The 22,484-nt window shown below is 40.0% G+C and overlaps 1 long non-coding RNA gene across 1 annotated transcript in view; it reads right to left on the minus strand.

The window, feature by feature from the left end:
* LOC148401886 (uncharacterized) overlaps positions 1-22,484 on the minus strand; it is a 31,367-nt gene that overhangs the window by 1,706 nt on the left and 7,177 nt on the right. The window contains exons 5-6 of the long non-coding RNA XR_015857286.1: positions 12,086-12,214; positions 655-736 (exon numbers count right to left, since the gene is read on the minus strand). This is a non-coding gene — a long non-coding RNA (uncharacterized LOC148401886). The remainder of the gene's footprint in view (positions 1-654; positions 737-12,085; positions 12,215-22,484) is intronic.

Genomic DNA, 22,484 nt, shown 5'->3' on the forward strand with positions numbered 1-22,484 from the left:
TGCCCTTTAAAAAATCAAATGGTATCAAAAAGGCATTTTGCCGTATTTTGCTGTCGACTATAAACGCCATCACATGTGCTCAGCTAACGGACCAATCAGGACTCAGATTTTGAAACTCACATGGGCCGGATGTTTTGTCTCTCACTGCTGCAACACACCGCATTCAAATGATTAGGATCTTTAGCCGGCATCGCTTGCTGATCATTTGAATCAGGGGCGTTGGAACAGGGAGACTTATAAAACATTCAGAATAGCCACCCCTGGCTTATAGCTGTGCAAAAATCTCCAATTTAAAACCACTCAAAACATGCAACATGTCCGCGCCCCCATCCAGCAATCTCCAGTGAGGAGCAACTCTGTGCTCCGTCACTAGGAGGCGCCCTGCCTCTGCCATACAGAGATGGTTCCCAAAGTAGGGTGGTTGGAGCACCTCAGGGAACTTGCTTGTTTTGCTTGGACAGGCAAATGAAATAAAGCAGACAAAGGGTGTTGGACCTCTGCGTTGACAGATGACAGAACACACTGCGCAGGATTTACAAGCGGCAAGGTTGCCTGATGAGGCGCTGTGATTATGACGATGACATTTACAAGCCAGCCTAAGTCTGAAATAAGCCAAGTGCAGAGTCACGAGCGTGTTGTGAACATGGGTCTCACCCGTTGAGGGGATGCAGATCCATTGACCTTCTCGCAGCTGCTCAGCATCTCCAGGGTGGTGCGGAGGTTGCCAGATACAACGCTGGATCGGAAAAAGAGGCGTGATAAAAACAGTTATTTACTGATTTCTCCAAAACAAATTTATAAAATAGAACATGCAAGTTATTTTTATTTTGCTGATCAAAAAATACACAGAGAGTCTATGAGTTTAAAAGTGGCCATCCTGGCCACATGGTCCCTTTAAATAAATAAGTGGCAACAATGTGATGTCAGTCAAGTCGAATTTAAGTTTCTAAGTGGGCCAAGTGATCAAATATTATCCAGCTCGCATGAAAAGAACACAGAGACACTTTTCAACGTTCATACAAAAGGCTTCTACTCAACTCGGAGAGCAAATACACACGCACGCTAAAGCAACAAGTGAAGTGCGTGTTCTCATATATTAAACATTTCATGTGCCACCCACTTGAAAAGGAGCGGCTTAGTTGCTATTGTGAGGCAAACTGCCGTCATGCGTTTGCAACAATAATGGCAACGTGGTGGTAAGGCACACACACACACGCACACACACACACACACACACACACACACACAGACACACTGACGCACCCTCGCACACGTGCGGTCCCGCCCGCCAACAAAGACATCTGATGTCAGGGAACAATGCAGCGAGGCTAATGCATTGCGCTGAGTAAATATTGACAAATCAGAGGATTTTCTGTTCTCACCCACTTGGGTTTCAGGAACACATGGGCTCACATCAACCCGTTCACACCTACGTAGGCCTGCGTGCGGGCGGCCGGCCGGCCGACAAGTTGCACCAGCGAGAATACTTGATGCTGACAGGACACAAGTCAGAGCTCCTGGCTAATGCTGTCCTTATTATGGTATAGCGTATATGAATTAATAAAACAATTAAACAACAATTTAACTATCGAACAAGAGCTTTTTTTAAGATAATTCAGTTACCGGCGCGGTTATTGCTTTCCAACGTAAAATCAGATATTTTCAAATGTCTATTTGCATGAATTACTGTTGAGAGGCTGGCAGTAAAGAATTTGGACAATTTTAAGTTTAAAAAAAAAAATGTCTCCAAACGATGACTCGATCATTAAAATAGTTGTCGATTAATTGATTGCTCTCTGTGCTGCTGCTACTGGTGTGTCTGCTTTGGACACTTGGGGCAGCATAAGGCAGCAAGACAGATATGTAAATGAGCTTTCACTTGTATGGATAACTAAGCCTTTTTTTGTATCGTCTCTTGATTCGTCTGCTGATAATGAATCATCATTAAACGGGGTCAATTATTCTGCTGTAGGACCTCTTTTTTTATATTCACTGTTCACTACTTTTTGAAGTTCTCCTCATTATGAAGTGAATTGAATTCACTTGCCACCATATCACGATCGTATTTCAATTCTATGCTGGCAAGCCAAGTGGACGCATGACAGCTTGTGTCAGGACAAACTCATAAGTTGAGTCACACGTATCTGTAGATAGCATGGAACTATGCATTATTACGATATTTGTTAAAAGAAAATGCATATGCACATTGCCGCTAGACTATGAAGTTGTTTGTGGCTTTAATATTCCGAAACTGTGTAGGAAACCATTATTGCTCACATTCGTGACATTGCAAATATTCTAATCACAGTCAGTAAAAACACTCTGTCATGAAAGACAGTACAGCACACTCCAAACAATCATGCAGACTAAAAGATGAAGAAATAAGTCGAAAAAAAAACATTGCAGAGGCAACCTGCCTGCGGACGAGGGTTTCTCAAGGAATCGGCGCGGCTCCTGCGGGTAAATATTTACCAAGTTGTCATGGGACCCGTCCCCAGCGCAGGATACTGTTTAAACAATCAGAGTACAAGGAAGTGGATGGAGACACTGTATCATTGTAGCCCTCATGCGGGACCTTGACACACCACACACTCTGCTAACACGCCAGAAGGGTGCAGCTTGGCTAAAAATAGTTGAGTGGGACTTTGGATGTATGGAGTGAAGGTGAGTTGAAGGCAAGCTTTTCCAACAAATATATCCAAATACTGATAAAATATCCATCCATCCATCCATCCATCCATCCATCCATCCATCCATCCATCCATCCATCCATCCATCCATCCATCCATCCGTCCGTCCGTCCATCCATCCGTCCGTCCGTCCGTCCGTCCGTCCATCCATCGTTCCATTCATTTATCGTTCCGTCCATCCATCCTTGCGTCCATCCATCCAGCCATCCTTGCATCCATCCATTGTTTTGTGTCCTGGGTCACCCCAGAAGCGTGACGGTAAATCTTCACCTTTCGGCTGAAGTCTGTCTCCACTAAAACAGACCAATACAACGTCCACCGGTCAACTAATCAGTCTTGAAAAAGAGAATCAATGTTTTTTATTTGCTTTTCCAAATGACTGACGCTGTTTGGTGGAGAGAGATGTTTTTGTTTTGGAAAACTTGAAAAACCTGATTGTGGTGCACTAAACTGGAAAGAAGCGCAGTGGAATTTTGTGAGGGTCTGTATACAACAGCAAGTATGGATAATTTACAAGAAGCAAATACTTTGGCGAGAATAACTTTTATTTACTGTATATCATGAGACCAAATTTACCAAAAAAAAACAAACCCCAAAGTTATAAACACAGCAACATGTCACAGAACTGCTGCAATGCTCGGAAAGCTAGTTTGGAATTCTGAGCTTTTAAGCTCTGTCTGTCTTGATCATATGACCAACATATGCACTGTCACCGATCCAAAGTGCATATGCACGCACTTCTCAGACTATCTGAGAACTTCTGCTCTCGTTTTTAAATAGCTGGATCAGAGCCCACTCTTTAACCCGCTTGTCGCAAAGCTGATCTCAGAAAAACCGCAAGCATCATTCTAGTCTCAAACAAATAAGATTAATGGTGGCCACGTTAGGGTGCGCGCATACGGCTGCCAAACCAGACAGACCGCGAGCAGCACTCAAACGCGGGGGCCAGGCTGGTGTGCGTCGCCCATCACTCAGCGGCAAACTCGTCCGCAGACCACAGCGGGGCTTGCCGCTCCCGCTGTTTTTTGTATTATTATTCATGCCCGAGTGAAATCTGCATAAGCATATTGGAGTTGAAGATTATAAACAGCTTCGAATCATGCATGGAATGTACAAAGGAAAATATGTTTTGATACGTGGATTTCTGCGCAGTGCAAACATCACAGCTCATCATAGATCCGATCAGAGGATAAAGAATATATGACTGGAAGTATCGTTTAATGTGTTGCCGCAAGTATTATGTTCAAATATCACTTGCAAAAAGGATTAAATAGGAGTTTTTTCCCCATCCTCTACATTGAGTCACTCGTACCTCATGGTACCAATGTCAAATTTGGTTAAACGTCTCTTGCAAAGTGCATCTGGTTGGAACCGGTGCTTTTTGTAGCCATCAAATGTGGGATAATTGTAGCTGGCTGTTTCAGCACTCTTGTTGGCAGAATCAATCAAGTCAATTCAAATTGGTTTGTTTCCTGGCATGTACTCAGGTTTTATTGAAGCATAGTCCAAAATGCAGTCAATCTTGACTGCAGCTGCTTATGAGAAATTAACAGGGCTTGGCCTAGTCAACTTTTCACATATTCTAACGAAATTAGAGCGGCCTGTGTGGATTAGAGAAAAATCCAAAACAAATTCCAACTTGTGCGCCCAATTTGTGTTCTTTTAACACGTTGCACAATCATTCCACACTGGAAAGGAAGTGATTCAAATAAATTATTAAAAGTACAAATTTAATGAGATAAATGTCCATGCAGAGTAATTGGATGCTTCAACCTATCATGTAAACAATGTTTGTCACAAAATGTCGGCTTGACGCAGATCGGCAGGCTCTGTCACTTATGTAAACGATGATATTGGCAAATCCGTCGTCCAAAACATCCGAGACTTAACATATTGAAAGAAAGATTACTCTGACTTTACTTTTTTCTTGGCTATTTCTTCACTTGAATGTGAACACTGGTTTCCTTGCAGAGAAATCGAGTTTTTCCTGATGATGTGAGTGGCTGCAGGTTTTTGTTATTTTATCGCCCTGCCTCCATCTTCCTTGAGCTCTTTTCTAAGCACCCTTACATTCCCTCCCACCCTGAGATATTTGGGTCGAATGTCAACAGATAGTATGATACTAACGCTGTCTCCTCATTCCATTCAGGAGGAATTCCACACGCTTATTTGAAAAAATAAAATAGGCTGTCATTTATATAAATTATATTTAAACATAAAAAAAAATATTAGTCAGACACCACCAGACAAATAATCAGGCACACATCAACAATGTTACATAAAGTAAAGCAAAATAGTTTTTGTAATTATTGTTGTTGTATACCGTGTCAAGGCCTGGGGACAAACATGCAAATCTATTTTCTATTTTAGAGAAAAATTCAATATTTGACTCATATTTCACATTTGCTTAAATCCTATATGCTCTAACAAAAAAAAATAGAACTAACATCAAACAGGGATGCATCTCAGACAGTACAAGGAAATAGGAATTTGATTGTGACTTGAAACTAACGAAAGATTTTGTCAAATGTTTCTGAGCAAGCGGTGGCAATTTTAGGCTTATTTTACGGGATACCGATTGATCTTGCAATCAACCTGGAATCCGAAGTCGCTGTCGAGCTTCAGATTCAAAAGTCAAACTATATTTTGTAAGTGTACTGTATTCATTGAGCACATTTTAGAGCATTTCAGACAATCCATTTGCCAGTCCACATATCCTGTTGAGTCACAGGGAAGGCGGAGTCAATCGTTACACCCTGAACCGATCATTGTTAATCACAGCACAAACACTTAAATCCCTTTTGACGGGATTGTGCCAGACTTTCTGGATTTTAATCTAATTAAAACGTTCATGTTCCTTTCCCTTTACCAACATTTTGGCTCGTCTAGGCTGATCTGCAGGTGCCAACAAAAACAACTGGCGAGCCAATTTTAGACAAGTGTGACTGAGCTAATTGCCAGAGGTTGCATCTGTCTTCAAGGCTGCACCTTCATTATTTAAGAAACACACCACACGGCATAGCTCCAACTTAGATCCCTCTGACATCTAGAGAAAATGTCTGTTTAGAGACAAACAGGCTTTAAATGCCATTTTAAAAAACTGTTAAAACAGTGGTTTGCAAACTTTCTACTTGTTTTATTTGGTTCTCCATGTATGACCATAATGTCCTAAATTAAACATAGTAGTGTTTCATAAAGTTTGTATTGTTATAAATGTTACAAAAACATACGTAGGCTATATTTAAATAGGGTATTTTCATATTGCTGATTTGATGGGGGTTTCTTGACGTAACCCCCAAGACGGAGCGAGGATTACATTCAATGTTCAACTCTGTCCATGGCCGCATCTATTTATGTTTTTGAGTCGATGTTTTTATTTGGAAAACTACATTTGATTAATTTGGCTTTCATAAAGGTGGGTCATGAGAAAATGGTTGAGAATGTCTGCTTTTGAAAACACAAATCACCTAAAAGCACATTAAATCAGCAAGTTTGCGGAATAATGAATAATAAGGTCATCGCATCCGGGCGGAGTGCAACATCTGGCATCAGGGAAACATTATCAGCTCACTTTCACAAGGCCACTGGGGACGAGGAAATGGAGATAGCTGGAGGGAAGAAGGCAAGTGGTGTACACGGACAGATTGAGACATCAGCAGAGGAAGACAGAGAGACATTGAGGAATGCAGCTACCGCTCCAAGCCCCAAACCTGTTGAGACGCCAATTCTGCTCCTCTATTGTCTTGACCGCAAGCCTGACGATTCATCAGGCTAACTAACGTGATGGAGGATCGTCTGCTGCCTGATTGATGACCCTGTCGCAAATCTCTATTTAGACGACCCAACGGCAAAAAGTGCAATTTGACCAACGCATTTGCGTCTGATAGTGACGAATCAAACTTCAAAACCAACGGCTCAGCTTCAGACGACTTGTGAGACCTGGAAACTGTGATGTCATTCTCAGGCGACAGCAAGTGGCAAAATGGCTGCCCATTGAGATGGATAGAAAAAGGTGGCTATTGCCTGTTTAATTCATATCCCACAAAGTCATCAGAACACTGTGTTTTGACTAGTTGGGCTGCACAGAACATTAGTAGAAAGAAAATTTGGAGGTTGACTTCCCCTTTAAGACACAAGAGCTGTATGATGAAAGGCTGGTCAATTCAATTCACCTCTTTAAAAAAAAAAAGAGGTTTCAAGCTGCGTATTGCTACTCTGAGCTAAAAATGAGATGAAACCTAAACAATTGAAACATCTGAATTAAACAGGTTGCCAAGGCATGTGCACCAGAAGGACAAGCATTAAATCAGGATGCACCAACTGTTTTATTATTTACGTTCCATTTGATTATATTAATATTGCTTTGTTTTTCCAAAGGCGAATATTTTAGAGTTTTTTTTTTCTTTGTTAGAAACCCCCCCACAATTATTAGTTTAGAATGGGTTCAAGGCATTTCCATTCATTTCAATAGACAAAGGCAATTTAAATGTCAGTGTTTTGAGTTACAAGCATGGCCACTTAAAGAAGAAACTTCTATCTCAAGGAACCACTGCGTAAGTACTTTTTAAAACTGTCAAAATTATTTTTTTGTCAACACTTGGCAAGAACAATTATTTTTTAATTAAATTACATTTGACATGACAGTCAAGAAAAAACTGTTTTTATATTAATCTTGTATAATTTTAGATGATGCAAGAAACAAAGCTGCAATGTGGTATGTGGTAGATGACTACCTCCAATTACTTATGATGCATCCAAAAAACCAAAAAAAACAGACCACCAGGAAAATCATAGCGTGCGTTCTGGTCAGCTGCGCAGGGACATTGAGGTACATCCTTCCCATGCGGAACAAAGAATGAACAAAAGAACGCTTTCTAGCTCAAAAAAAAAGGGCCGTCTTGCCAACTTGCTGAATGATGATTGGCTTGTCACGTTGCTGTCTCTGGCTATCGTCCTGTCATCTGAAACGCTTTCCCAAAACTCAAAACATGTTCTCACTTTGCTAAAGTCCGTGAACTATGGTTACTTGACTTGGACACTGGCTATAAAAAGCGCACACACACCCACGAGACTAATATTGGCATAATTTAGAAAAAGTATATCAAGATTTAAAAGGTACTTTACTTTCAACCTCAAGAAAAACAAGAAATATTAATTTCAGTGTAAACTCTGCAATCAATGATGTAAAGTTGCTTTGCTAAGTCCCAATTGAAGTGACACTGTTGACATTTGTCCCCATAAGGTCCATGACCTAGAGAGGTTGTCCCACTTTGGTTCAAGTCTGTGGAGGCTTTGCGTAACCTATCCAATGTTCTCACAAAATGTTCCCACTTGACTTTGCCTTGCAGTCAGTGAAACCCACCACGCCTGAAGTGGACCAGAAGGTGACTGAGTTCATCTTTCCAATGAACTCACAAAGTGGCTCCCAGTCCATTTTAGATGTGATTTTAAGATTTTGTTACTTATTGCTCCAAAAAAAAAAAAATCCCATGACTTAGCATCTTTCTATCTTGCTGACTTAGTGATACCATATGTTTTATCCCAGAACTTACGCTTGCAACACACTTGTCTTTTGGTGGCTACAAAAGCTAAAAAGGACTTTTAATTCTCGATTTAGGCACCGCGATTCCTGAATGCCCAACCTGGAGAAATGAGAGCAGCGACCTCTGTATTGTCGACTTCAGGCTTAGTTTTACACACACTTAGGTAAAACACATCTATTATGCAAATTTCCTCTTGCCCGGCCGAACCACCTGACATCTAAATTTTGGCCTGTTTTACTGCAACTTCTCCTTCCTCCTCTCCTGCTTGCATGTTTGAGGTGGACCACTTTGCCCGGAGAAGTGTGACTGTGAAAGTTACTATAAAATATTTTGGTTGTTGTTATCAAGTCAAGTCGCACGCATTGTGTTTGCGCATACCAGCACAAGCTCGTGAGTAAGGACTGGAGCTGTGCGGGGAACCAATGCAGGTCTATGTTTGCAACACTGGCCTCTAAACTCCAGATGATAACAGAAACAATCTGACATTAGCTGATGATCAGACTGCAGCGAGCAGAACAGTGTGGCTGTGTCGGGGCATGCAGGCACAGATACAACAGATAAAGTCACTTTGTTTGTCGCAGAAAGAACAAGGAGGATGGGCGCACTTACGAGAGATGTGTACATTTAGGTATATGATTGAAGAATCTATCAGTTCTTAAAAGGTTTTAAATGTACTCACACAAAGCCGAGTGTATCAGCTTGTGTATGAAATTCACTTGAGAAATAAATCTGCCTTTCCTTAAATTGGCCTAATTTGCTTCACGTTAGGGGGTTGTCAGCATGACAGCGGGAGGAAGAGCTGCTCTCAAGAGTGAGCGAGGCCTAACCAGGACTGAGGAAACATCCATTTGATGACACTAAGTCTTTAATCCTCCAGCAGAGTCAGTTTCTTGTACAACTTCAGGGGTTTGTTTGTTTTTGTTACCCCTAAATTCCACTGCAGAACTTAGCCTCTTTGTTCAGTGTCCCGGCAACCAGTCTGTGTGCGGAACAGAAAGACAACATATCAAGCAAATGCGCTGTTCATTCAAAACCTTAGGGCCTTATCTTAAGACAGAAAGAGGTCAAGTAAGGCCTACATCCAAAGTAGAACCTCAACAGAATTTTGTGCTAACACACATCCTACTTTTTTTTTTTTTTGGTCAAATAAAGGGAAGATTTAATTTCTTGTGAGAATCAGAAAGACAACAGTGAGCCAGACTATGAGAAATAGAATGTGCAATAATTGAAGCTTGTTTGCAATGCATGACACCGCTATATCTAGTTGCCTTCACATAGGAGCTTAAAGAGATTTGTAAAATGTAGAATTATTTAAGGTGCTGGTGAAGTTGCTGTTAAAGGCAACAAAGCTAGGTAAGGGAGCACTACAACCAGAGTAGAAAAAAGAAAAAAAAGAAAAATAGGCTTCAACGAACTAACGGGATTGGCCACGATTAAAAATTTCAGAAGGCCGACTGTTTTCAAATCTTATTTTCCTTCTAGAAGTCAGGTAGTCAACACAGTCTGTACTATCTTCCCCCAAAATATCAGGGCGGGGCGATATATCGTTACCATATCGAAATCGAGATATGAACATTCATTCGTATGAACATTGACATTGCAACCTTTGTGTAGCATGTAAAGATCAGTCCAACCAATCACATACCTCCTGTCAAGTTTGATCGTTGATCAACAGCTAAAATGAGACAATGACAGTGACGAGGGTTACATGCAGTCGATAACCTTTTTAAAACCCGAATATTGGCAGCATTCAAGTTTTGAAAGTCCAAGTAAACACCCGCAGAAACCCAAATACGTCCATAATCGGGTCGTTAAATTTTTGAATAACACCTCTGAGTTATCGCTGGTGGAATTTCCTAATCTGGAATGGGCCCATAAAACATTTCTTAGACTCCTTCATAACAAATAAATTCAGGAAAAATACAATGGATGACATGACCTATACTAGAGATATGAATAATCATTTTTACTGTTGAGTCAAAAGCAGTTTTGGCCTTTCACCTGCACCTCTCACTCCCTTATTTATTTACCTCTCAGTGCATGTTTTCATTTGGACACAAGAGGGTGGCATCGACTGGGTTCTGCGGGCAATAACAAGACCAACCAGGTGCATCGGTGGGCAGCTTCCACCAAGTAGAAATTGAGCAACCAGGCGCCATGGGCGTAGCATCGCTTTAAAAGCCTCAATATCATTTACAGGCGAATTCATTGTGGTTTTAGACTGTCAAACACGTAAGACTCTACATTTAAAAGACTATTGAGGTGTTTGAAACTTTAAATTCATGTGATCGATGAAGTCCCAGGACGTTCAAGGACCTGTCTATAGTAGGAATGCATTTTTGTTTCCTTGTTTCAAGGTTTTCAACCTGCATCTGTGTCTTAGTAAAGACAATAAACTGAGTTGAGCCTACATCTGCTTTCTTGCTTTTTCAAGTTGACCTGACTGGTTTACAGCGAAAGGAAAAGAAACTTGACATTTACTCTTAACCACTCTTTCCATAGGTGACCATCTAGCCCCAAACTAAACCTTTTGTCATTTTTGGGGAACACAAAGCTACTTTAACATCAACCCAAAAAGGCTCACAAAACAGTTTGGGGATTTACCCCACCTGCTTTGTAGACTACCTGAAAACATTGACGGGCCCTGAATTGCCGGATGAACATCCTGCAAGTATGAACAGCCACAAACAGATGGCGTGTGCGATCCAAAATTATTATGTAATTAATTGAGGTCGACATTATGCTCGATCATGTCACCATGTGAGGATGGATGGGTATCGTGTTTAAGTGAGTAGGTGGGCAGCTAAGCAACCACAAATACGTACAGCTGAGAATCCTTTCAGTGTCATGTGACTGCACGCTTGAGATTAACCGAAAAATAATGAGGAAAAATACGCCTACCGTTTAAAAGGACGGGATGACAGATGACGTGGAGGTGGACAGAATCAGCTCTGTATTCTTTTTGTTTGCGCACACCTACACGTGTGCGAGCAGGTGTATGCGTGTGTCTCAATCTCGGTGTGAAAGAAAAAAAAAAAAAATCAAGCATTAAAGTTAGGGTAGTGCTATTTTCCACGTCTGTTATTGTCTGTTGCTTGGTGAGTCATCAAATTAAAAGCAAGTTAGAAATAAATACAAAAAACTCCCGCTCCTTTACGGGTCAAAAATGGGTCATTGTCATAAAAGCTCTAATCACACTTTTAATTCCAAAATGTTCTTGAAGGATCTTTGAGCTGAAGTGACAAGATATGACTGCTCTTTGCATTCGCACACTAGCAGAAAGGAAAATCAACAGTGTTATTTCCAAGATTTGTTTGAATTTGTTTACTGTCTTCTCAAATGTACATATAAAGACTTCATGTTGTGCAATTCACATGAAGCTGCTTGTTTTAACCGTTATATGAGAAGTTAGGCTCAGCAATTAATTGAAATGTAATCGTAATTTCGATTTTGGCTTCTCACGATCGTAAAAACATTGTAATGGAAGAAAAATGATGAATGTGCCAAACAGCATGGTTTATGATATGGTTTTTGCCCTCCCTGAGTGTGCTTTAAGCTTTTTATTGACACCAGCCGATCGCTGGATTTAAGACATTACCATCCATGAAAAAATGTGCATGAAATGCCAATCCGATCCAGCCGATCAGTTAAGTCTACTTTTGTCATGAGTAAAATTCAGCCGATATTTTGCACTGTTAAAATGTCGTGCTCTGTCGGTAGCAGGTTAGCATTTGCGCTTGATGGACAGTCACACCTACTTCTTGCTTTGTTGCTGCTGAGTAATGGAAGCGGAGCGCGAGACGTAGCCTGGAGCAAACTGTGCCTCACTCAGATACCTGACAGTCTCCTTACCTTGCTCGTGTCCAAAGTAATTCAGGTGCAAGAAAAGTGATGATGGTGTGCAAGACTTGTTTTGTTGGGCTGCTGCCTGGGAGACAGATGTAACATCTACAGAGTGGCTCTGCCAGTTTCCTGTCACTCCTAATGGAAGAGAACGTAAAAAGAGCCTCATTGACAATTGCAGCTGCAAGCTTTCTGTTGAGGGCAAAAACTTTGTAGTTTTAACTTTGTTTCAACTTGCTCATTGCATAAAATCATTTTGCCACTGCTTCTGGCGTTATCAGTAGCTCACATTTGATGATTACGAATGAGCTCCCAAAATGCTTTGGGGCTGTGCAAATGCTTTTAGGAAGAAAGAGATAATAAAATTTCATGCATTTGTGCCTTGCAATACAAGTTTAATTTGTTCTGTGACCACAGTTGTAACTTGAAACGGCAGTCAAATTATTTTTTCCAATTGAAATGAATGGAAATGCCATTAATCCATTCTCTGCACTCCATAAGATTGTGCTTAAAACATATAAAACATACAGTCATTAACATTGTTAAATAGAATTAAAAATAATTTTGTGGCACGGCATCAGTTAAGTGCAGCTCACTAATTCTTCTCTGAAGTTACCAGTGCAGCACTAATATTAGTGTTCTACATAGAGGATATGGCTGAACCATTTGTTTTCAATCCGAAGCTTCAAGAGTTAAAGTTAAATAATTGACTGCTGCCATAAAGCACTCGTTTCTCAGATTTGAGTTCAAAAGTCAACAGCCCCACAAAAATTAATCAGTTGAACGGTAGTTTGTATCTCAAAAAAAGGGTGAAATTGGGTAACACAGTATTGTGTGAATATCACTGATTCGGACAAAGATTTGTGTCTTGCTTCGGCACAATTAAGTCTTCAAGAATGAAGGCAATCTAAGAAATCCATTGTGAAACCTTTAAGAGGCAGCTTACCAAAGTCGAATCCAATATTTTTTTTCTTAATGCTTTGCAAAGGCCTACAATGACTGAGTAGTCCTCAAAGACAACATGTTCTCTTCTTATGAAATATGCTGGCAATTCAAACAATGTGAAAATTAAACAGCCCCCTCCGCCGACTGCCAATTTCATTTGGAAAGTATGTAAGATGGATGTGTCTTTTTGGAAAAATTGTGGCTCATAAACAATCACACATTTCGCCAGGCTGCTTTCCAGTGCGTAAGCCGGACTTGTCCATGGGATGCACATATTTGTGAAAAGATGATAAATGTTAAGAAGTTCCAACTACCAGTGTGGTGCCAGAACACATTACAAACAATCCATCATTGCTACAGTATACATAAATTGGGAGGCGTGAGGTAATAAAAAAAAAAAAAAAAAAAAAACGCAGTTGAGTGACTCGCAGCACTTTGTTGAAACTGCAAACAGACCCATACAAAACGAACAAAACTGCAACATATACCACGCTCTTCAAAAAAATGAATCACGTTTTTGATGCTTAAAATAGATCACATCAATCACCCATTGCAAAACTTTAACAGCATTCCTGATCAAGTGTGAAACGAATCAATGCGAACGCGTGCTAGCGACAATGACGTCTATTAAGAAGCACAATGGCACTCTGATGAAGTTGTGGAACAAATGAGCCAAAACAAAACACTGCAACAGCTCATCCCCATGGCGAGGACACTGTGAAGAAAAATCAGTCTGGAAATCAACTATCAACAAGCATTAGAGCTTAAAATATTATATGATGAACATCTCCACATATGTATGCACATACTACAAGACAATCAATCACAAACTTAATGGGAAAACAATATGCAGACACTTGGCAGTGTCATCACGCGGCGTTTTAAAAGTTGTGAGAGTCGAGGATGTTTCCTTCCACTCACAACTTGTCACTCGCTGGCTTTTAATTCACTTACAATTGATTAGCAGCACCACTCCTGCAAATCGGTGTGTACCGACAAAACTAGCAATTATTGCCAGCACTGAGGCTTAATCTGATGCGCGTTCCAAACAAAATAAATCATTAAATACGTGAAATAAATGTGAATAAACGTTGGTGTTGTGCTCGTCAAGGCTGGATTATGGCAATTTTGCTAAATTAGCCTGCAAAGACCTTCCATCTGAGAAAGTTCCAGCCAGAAGCAGCAGAGATCACTTTTGTCCTCTACTAGCAGTTTGGCTATACTGGCTTCCTCAAAAATGTAAAACAAAATTCGTAAGACCGTTCTTGCTTGCTTTATTTAGAAAAACCACACAGTTAGCAAAAATTGAGCTAAGGCATGTACTGTACAGAGTTGTGAGCAGATCTGGATCTCTTTTTGCAGATCTTTTTCTCATGAAGGAGTTGACATAAAACGCAGTTACTCTTGGCAACAATTCCTCCGATGGCCGCTGTCTGATTTTTTTTTCTTATCCACAGGTTTAAATCTCTTGATTCATCGCTCTCAAAATCTGTCCGCCGACATATTTCCATAGCGTGCTGCATTGGATTGAGTTCCCCTTGAAAACGCTTGCGGTGCCTTATCAGTCAAATGGAACGCTAAGCTCACAGTTCAAACAATGACTTGTTTTTCCCAAAATATTTATAGAATGGGAGGTTGAGACTTTAGCTCCCTTGTGGAGCTATCCTTCAGATGCAGTCTGCCCTCTCTCTATTGAAGAGTAAACTTCCAACTTTCCTTTATGAGGCCCGCTCTGTGATTGGACAGGAGCTGGGCAACCTTGAGACTATGGCTGAGAGGATGATGAATGACAAAATCAGGGCCATCGGGGCGCCCTCCTCTCACCCTCTCTATGATAAGCTTTTGCCAGATAAGCTCTTTATTTAGCCATTGCCTCATTACACCGAGTAGCAGAACTTGAGCATTGCAGTGTTACTTTGTATCCACAACCATCAGACTGTACAACAGCAGAATGGGCCACAATGCACACGATTTTGTTTAGTCACTTATAAGAAAAAAAAAAATGTGTAAATGAGAGTAAAACGAATACATCAGGTACTTTACTATTCCTTTCCAGAGTATTTTGAGGTATCCGAAGCGCTCATTCCATGTTTGTCTTTGAGAAAATTCCACAAAGATGATTGCGACATGTCACTTACATTGTGTTTTTTATTTTTCTTGAAAGACTTCACATAGTGTTGAGTACATTATCCGAGACATTTGATTACTGTTGTTTATTTCTAGTGGCATTTCAACGACAATCAAGTACGTACACCTCTCACTGACAGACACAAAGAAAAAGCGAAGCGAAAGTGGCATAAACAGCAGAGAAAGGAAAATGTTTAACAACGAACGAGGGTATGATGATAGTAGAAAGACATCCGTGATCAGATAGGCCACCTATCTAAACAGGATGGCAAATCTACACTGTAGACAAGTCACTGGCGCCATTGTTCTCCGTGCCTTCTGCGGTTTCGCACTTAACAAGTGTGGCCTCTTCAAAGGCATACCAGTCAGAAAAGTCATTTGTCTTGCGGAGATATTCTGTCACTCGCCCCGTCCGTGTTGAAATCAGCAAGGACAGCAATCAACCGGAACGCTGATTACAACAACTTCATCAAATAGCAACATGTAAAACTACTTTGCTGCTGAGCTGCAGCGGAGGTGTTATTTATTTATCCGTGGCAACAGAGCAATCACGAAGTCGTCGGGACGATACTCTGGCTGGTTAGAGAGGAACCTGTAGCTGCTTTCGTACTGGCCGTCAAGAGTCTAGTAGTTCATACCGCATGTCATTTTCCCATTTTTTTGCTGTCACATTTGGTTTTGGTTTTATTACCATTGTTATTTATCTGCTCTATTTTGTTAGCGCTGCAGTTGTGAAAGAAAAGTGAGTGCAGAAGCGCAACGATTCATCGATTAATCAGCAACTCACTCATTATCAAATTAATCAACCATTTTGATCATGTATTAATGGCTTAGAGTAGGTGTGTTAAACTAATTTTTGTCGCGGGCCGCATCGTAGTCATGGTTTCCCTCGGAGGGTCATTATGATTATATAGTATAGGCTATAAAATAAATTGATGAATAACTAGTTTTGAAATCAGAGAGTAGTAAAAAATGTTAAAATATTTTAAAAAGAAGAATTGTGATAAAAATAGCAAGCAATATCAATTTTTTTTAAAAGTGAAGACAATTTGTAATCTTAGTATTGATAAAAGTCGATGCAAAATTTGTCTCGCGGGCCACCTAAAATTATGTGGCGGGCCGCATCTGCCCCCCGGGCCTTGACTTTGACATCTATGGCTTGGAGGGTTAGGGTAGGTACTGTCCGCTCTTTTTGATATAGATATGAAAACTAAAAAGGTTTTTCACCGCACAATTAATTGAAACAAAAAGAATTTGAAGAAGATTACTCGTACGTGTGACTGGGACAGTCAAAGTAACAATATAAACTTGAGGCAAGAAAAAAAATGACATTCTGGATGGGGACCAAGCCTTATGGGGTGCCATCACTTCTTGGGGAAACCACAAATACAAAATACCATATGAGTTTCTCAAGAGATAACATGGGGAGATCCATCGTTCTGCAGATTGAAATGACATGGCAAAACATTGGCTGCCCCATCCACCACTTGGGTTGCCAGATGTAAAACTAGCAGAAATTCAATATTTTCTTTCAGCTAAAATTAGACAGCGGACGGAGTTCAACAAAAAATACTCCCCAAGTCTTTGACTGGAACCGTGAAATTGGAAGAAAACATAAGAACGTTTTTACAACATTCTCCAGAAAGCTTTTCAGCTCTTCACTTGGTTTTCTCCCATCCTCAGAATTGTGGGGCATGCAACACTCAGAAGATTAATAAGAAAACAAAATGTTTCCTCATCTTTGTGTCTTACTGTTTAAAAAAAAAAGAGCCAAGACTAACAGCATAAAAAAAAATTTAATAAAAAGAATTTTCATCATCTTTGTGTCTTACTGTTTAAAAAAAAAAAGCAAGACTAACTTCATTAAAAAAAAATCACAAGACTTCTGATTGAAAAGCTTACTTTTCAAAGGGCTGATCACATTTGTATTGAGTTCTGTACCTTATTAACTTTTGTTGAATTTAATGAAGATATTTTGTGAAACTACCAAGAATTAGTCAATTATTCAAAAAGTAATTGACTATCAAATGAACAATCATCAATTAATAATTCAGAGTGCTTGCTTAAAGGAGCTGTATCATGCTTTCCACTGTTAATTATAGGCATACACATATTTGATTATATCTTTCCACAATGGTGATCTAATTTTTTATGAAATATGAGTTAGGTATTGGTGCTAATTTTTGTCACCCGGAAGTCAAAGCATCTTTGCAAACATCTGCTTTTACTTTGGAAGCCAATGAACATTTATATTTCAGCATTTTCTGCACTGTTAATTGCATAAAACACATTGATGTACCGCAGATTGCATTCATCGTGTACTGTAGTTAAGTTCCAACCAAATAGTGGCCTCATAAGAGCATTTCCATTGCAGGAAAGCAATTTATTCACTGAGTCGTACAAATCCATTTTTACAATAATATTTTGTTATGGCTCTGGCCGGAGGACATATTTTTTGAGTATGTATGAGCTGCTGTCTCTCGTGTTGTGTTGTGTGTGCGTGCGCATGTGGCGTGACTGCTCTTATCCTGAGGAGGATCGCTGCAGAGACTAAGGTGGCCTTCAATGATTGGCTGAGGAGGCAGAACAGAGGAAGTTGGCCTCCAATTGGCCAGATCTCACATTTCAGTTTGTTTTCTTGTCAAAAATGTTTTGCCATTAGTGTTGTTTTTGTAATAAATTGTGAAAAAAAATTATTGTGTAACAAATAGAGGTGGCTATAAGTTTGACAGACAGCAAATTTTGTTGGCTGCAGGTGAATAATTGAAGTTTGGCAATGTATGAGGACTCAAAAGAACAGTGACTCTTGTCTTTAAAAGTTAGAACATTAAAAATGTTACACCATCGAGATCAGACACAGGCAGGCACAGATCACGACATTATATAAACCGAAGCCTCGAGCTTCGTCCAAACATTAAAGGGTATAGAGTGCATAGTGACTAAACGACTGACACTTTGAGGATTTTATTAAGCGCAACCCAAACAGCGAACTGGGAGCAACTGTGACTCAACAAGATAATCTTGCTCTGTGAGAAGACATTCAACTCAATGTTTTATCAGTGCTCTTTCAAAAGGCATCACTCAGCACAAGGAACATAAAAAAAACACTCTTGTGATTTATGTAGTATGTATATATACACAACTTGTTAGATCAGCCGTTTGTGGAACATTTGCAACTGGGCCACACAGACACAGTGAACAAAAAATATTTTATTCGAGATTCAAATCTGGAAAAAAAAGTCATTTTTTGTCATTGCCGGACGGTGGTCAAAAAGTAAAACAAGCTGCATTTAGGAGATGAAAAATGCTACACGACTTCAAGTATGGGTTTATTGTGACAGGTGATTTTTGCACCTTCAAAACTGCCCTAAAAAGTTGGTTTACTCTGATACGCAAACCACAAGAATTAATCGATGCAATCTTTTTCCCTTAAAACTATAATTCATAATCACCATATGTATTTCCACCACCTGCAACCAGCGAACTCTGTTCATGAAGTAGAAGATGCTTGCAGTGTATGGTTGCTCAAGACTACAGGTGTCAGACTGGAGGCCTGAGGCCAGATCTGATTCATGTGGCCCGTGAAAGCAAAAAATGTCAGTCACGACCCTAGCTAAAATCTTTATCAAAATGTTTCTCATTTGCAATAAATGAGATTTTGTAAGATTTATTTTTTTTTTTTTTACAATCACTGGAACAATAATTGAAGAAACTGCTATCATTGACATCTGAAAGCTAAGAACTTATCTTTTTTTTTGTTTAATATAGTATGACATTTTGATGAGACGATTAAACATTTGGTTTCACCATCCTAACGGCCCTCCCAGGGAAGAAACATTTATTGCTCTAGACTGAAAAGGGACAAAACGTGATTTTATATATTACTGCTGGTGGAGATGGAGACTTGAACTCTGTAATGTGATCAGCGTGACCCCGAGTCGGCAGCTGCTTCAGCAGACGCTCGGTGGTGGCCTGCAGCTATGGACCTCTTTTTTTTTTTTTTACCCTTAAAGGGCTAATATCTCCACAGAAAATAGTACACCTGTGCTATTTTGAAATGCAGATTCTGATAGACGGGTTCGGAATACATACATAGATTATAGCAATTTACAGGATGTGCACCTAATTTAAAACAAAAGATGAGGGCCTACAAATGGGGTCCAAAATTTAGTGTGCAAAGCCGGAATAACAAAAAATGTCCCAAATTTTGACAGGCCAGAGGGGCTTGTTTTCATCACAAATTTGCAAAGATCTAGCTAGACATTATCGGGAGGGAAACAAGGAATATTGAATATTGAACTTTGAACTTTGTGATTGTTTTTTGGGTGTAGTTTGACAATAGACTTTACTAGGAATGGCATTGAAAACACATTGATGACATGTTAACTATTTGTTTATTATTAAGTGAAGGCGAGTTCGTTGCCAACATATGGCGCATGTATAGGATATCCGAGGACTGCGCTCGCATTTTGTGTGTCCAGTCACCACTGTGTATTCTCAAACCAGAAATATATGCCTTCTTGTTTAGATCTCCACGCTCGTTCACTGACTAATCCATCTTAAGAGGCGCTTTTTGCTCTACAAGGATAGGAATGTGCTCAATGATGAGCCTGACAAACGAGCTTCTCAAACCAATGCGGTGAGCCGAGCGGAATGCTGCGCATGTTTGAAGAAGGTGAAATGGAGCCCACGTGAAAGCCAAGCCAGGAGAAACAGTAGGAAAGTCACGATGCGTACTTTGACAGCAGCCTGACCTTTAATAGAAGAAAAGCTCCCGAATGTTTGAGATAAGTGGACAGCATGTGCGTCACAGCTGGAGAAATTCATTGCAGAAAATAAAATAGTCGCATACTTGTATTGGGTCGGGCTTGTTTAAATGTCAAGGGGACATATCGAGTTCTGAATGTGACGTCTCATTTCACTACAAACTTGAAAACTTTCAATGCGTGGGTCAGACATTGCGTTTTACAGGAAATGTCAGGCACAAATGGAGAGGCCCCTCGATACAATCCGAGCACAAAGTCAACTCCGTCGTTTTATGTGTGACATCTTCAAAGGAATACTTTAAGCCTGGTTCACACGACAAGATTTTCAAATTGTCGGCTGACTTCCAACCTCTGAGAGACCCCATACGTCAGAGGGGAAATCTTACAAAACCTCTCGAGATTAAACGTGACTTCGGAAGAAACAAATATGGCGGACAAAGTGGAGGCGTTGTGATAGTTTTTGGTTTGTTGTTAGCAGAAAAATGTGACATCAAAAGAAAAGAAATCAAAGGAATGAAGACAACGTGAGCATGGACTTTCTGTTCCGCCGCCCTGATGATTTTGATTTTGGATTCCCCCACCTTTGTCTTCAGGGGGGACACAATGTTGAAATGGCAGCAATCATGGCTCATGCCGCAAGATTTTGTCAATTTTAAGTTTTGGGCTCTCAATGATAATTATCAAAATAGTCATTAATTATAATAATGTATAAAAAAAAATACATATATAAGGAGTAGTTATGCATTTATTTATCTACTTGATAAAACCATGGCAAAGCTATGCAAAATCCCCAAATAATACTTTTTGGGACAATAATTTATTCTTTACTCTGCCATCTGGTAATGCTCAAATGTTGAAATATTCACAATTATCATGTATGAGTTGCTGAGATGCTAGAAGGCGACTCGACGAGCACTCAAGTCTGAAAGCATCTACCGCAGAGCCTGACTGTACCTCAAAGTAGCAATTTCCTTTTGACAAAGGATGGCCAGCCACATAGCAACCCACTTCTTCTGAGTTCCCTTGGTAACTAAAGGGAATAAATTACAGGTTAACATGGAGAGCGCGAGCGTGTGCGCGCGAGTGTGTGCGCGCGTGTGTGTGCGTAACTTTTAAGTAAAACTGCATTGACATTATTGATTCAAACAGCATCAAGCCACTTTTAAGTACAGGCTCACATGGTTATTTATGCGGAAAGAACAGTTCAAATGAAATCAATGTCAGTGAACATAACAGCCTTGCCATGACTCATCATCCATTCATGAGACAGCAAATTGTAGCAATGGGAACAGGTTTGCCACGGAACACGAATATATTACATACAATACAGCTATTTTGATACAAATAGAAGTCAGAATTGATCATGTCTATCATCATAATGTCACATCTGCAACATATACAAAGTATCTTAAAAAAAAAATGACAGTTAATAATTTTCACCAATTGCCAATTATATTTGCAATTTGTTATTTACTGGCCCAGCTTTTCCCCTGAGTGTCATCCTTGCCAGCTGGACACTTTTTTCCCTTGAACATTTTTCTAATCAAACAACTTAAATATTTCTTTTGCTTTTAAGGTACACTGTTTAGTTTTGTGACAATAGCTTATTGTTTTGCGTTTAGTTTTATCATTCAACAAAACAACTGACTTGAAAATTTGCTCACGGATTGAAGAGATCAGTGATCATTTTGGAGGGGTAAGAACAGTGAACATTTTTTTCAAGGATGTCTCCTGTTCATTATTCAGCAACTAAAAATGCTACAAATGTAGTCAATTATTCAAAGTAGGGCGCAGTAATGTCCTTGACGAAGACAAAGTGACAACTCCAACCTTGGTCAAAGCAGACATCAATGAATTTCAGGACATTTTGTCTCATAAGTTGGGTGGTCTACAAGTTGAAATTCAAGGTCAGAGTCAAAAGGTTAGGGAGCCTCATCATCCCACAATCCTAAAAGAAAATCGCCCCAGTAATTCCCAAGATACTTGAGTGGAACGGTTGGCTTCCACGCGCGTTTTTGCCAAAATATTCAAAATGTTCGACGGGCCGTATGTCCCAAACCGCTGGTGTGGTGTCTGCAGACTTTTGGGTTTGCCATTGAAAGATCATACTAAGCAAATAAACCACGTTTCATCTAATTCTGAAATGGTTGGGTTAAAATTTGGGGAGGGGGGGGGGGGTTATACAGTACAGTCACGGACAGACAGGGTCATTTGAGTTCATTCACTGCAATTATTATTTTTGTTTTATTGTTTTCATTTACTTATCGTCTGCCTATTTTCTGCTATAGAAACACAAAATTATAATCCAAGTGGGCCAGAGCGTTTATTTTGACAGCCCTACTTGAAACAATATCAGTGGAATTAAGGACGTTGTTTTTTTGTTGACACCGGTTGCCATGTTGACAGTAGTTCAAAAAAAAGAATCACCCTGGGAAATGAGGACGCACAGAGCCCCCACTTGGTCTGCCGCTTGTCTCGGAATGTCCTCCGAGTATGCCAGATATGCAGACCAATGCTGAAGTCTGCAAACTGATGCGAACGCGTGTCAGCAGGTGATTTTAGCCATCCTC

The sequence above is a fragment of the Syngnathus floridae genome, chromosome 2 (assembly GCF_059516105.1).
Source record: "Syngnathus floridae isolate MCC-2025c chromosome 2, RoL_Sflo_1.0, whole genome shotgun sequence".
Lineage (NCBI taxonomy): Eukaryota > Metazoa > Chordata > Actinopteri > Syngnathiformes > Syngnathidae > Syngnathus > Syngnathus floridae.